Here is a 928-nt window from a genome sequence, read left to right on the forward strand (position 1 = left end):
GATATTGGCCCATGTCCTTCAGCCAAAGACCATCAGGAGGACACTGGTAGTTGAGAAAAGTTTGGTTTATTTTTTCATTGTAATGATGGAGACAAGGACCACCAAAATTCTAGGGGTGTAACCAGAAAAGGGTGTTTGAAAGGATCTATATATGTTTGAGCTTGTATGAGATGATTCTTGGGAAGGTTTAAAGATCGACTTTTTTTTTTTTTTTTTTAAGGGGTGACAACCCTTGGTTGACCTCACAGATTGCAAGGAACTTTTCAGTTTACAATCCTTTATTTTTTAATTTTTTTTATGCCTTTGAAACCTGGTCTTTCTAGGTGGTCTCCCATCCAAGTACTAACCAGGCCTAACTCTTCTTAGCTTTCAAGATCAGATGGAATTGGGCTTGTTCAGGGTAGCATGGCCATAGACTTAAAGATTGACTTTTACACCCAAACGTATTGTAATCAGGGATATAAAGAAATATTATACAGTCATATTCATAGCAGCATTGTTTACAATAGACAAAGAGTGGAAACAATGTAAGTGTCCTTTGATGGATGAGTGGAGAAACAGAATGTGGTCCATCCCTACAATGGAGTATCATTCAGCTTTAAAAAAGAGAAAGGGAGGCTTCCGGTCAACATGGCAGATTAGGTAAATGCTGTGCGCGCCTCCTCTCACAACCACATCAAAATTACAACTAAACTACAGAACAGCTACCATTGAGAGTCGCCTGAAGTCTAGCTGAACAGATATCCTACAACCAGGGACACACAGAAGAGGTCGCCTCAAGACCGGTAAGAGGGGGCAGAGACATGGAAGGGGCTAGTCCCACATCCACGTGTGGCAGTTGAGAATCGGGAGAAATATCTCGGATTCAGAGGTCCTCCTAGAAGAGCAAGGGGTCCCAATCCCACACCAGGCTCCCAAACCCAGAGTT

General features: G+C 42.2%; 1 pseudogene; it reads right to left on the reverse strand.

Annotated features, from left to right (window-relative positions):
• Window positions 1-298: 298 nt before the first annotated feature.
• LOC118611887 lies at window positions 299-417 on the reverse strand (annotated as a pseudogene).
• Window positions 418-928: the final 511 nt, after the last annotated feature.

This window comes from Rousettus aegyptiacus, unplaced genomic scaffold (assembly GCF_014176215.1).
Source record: "Rousettus aegyptiacus isolate mRouAeg1 unplaced genomic scaffold, mRouAeg1.p scaffold_m13_p_14, whole genome shotgun sequence".
In the NCBI taxonomy this organism is placed as follows: Eukaryota; Metazoa; Chordata; class Mammalia; order Chiroptera; family Pteropodidae; genus Rousettus; species Rousettus aegyptiacus.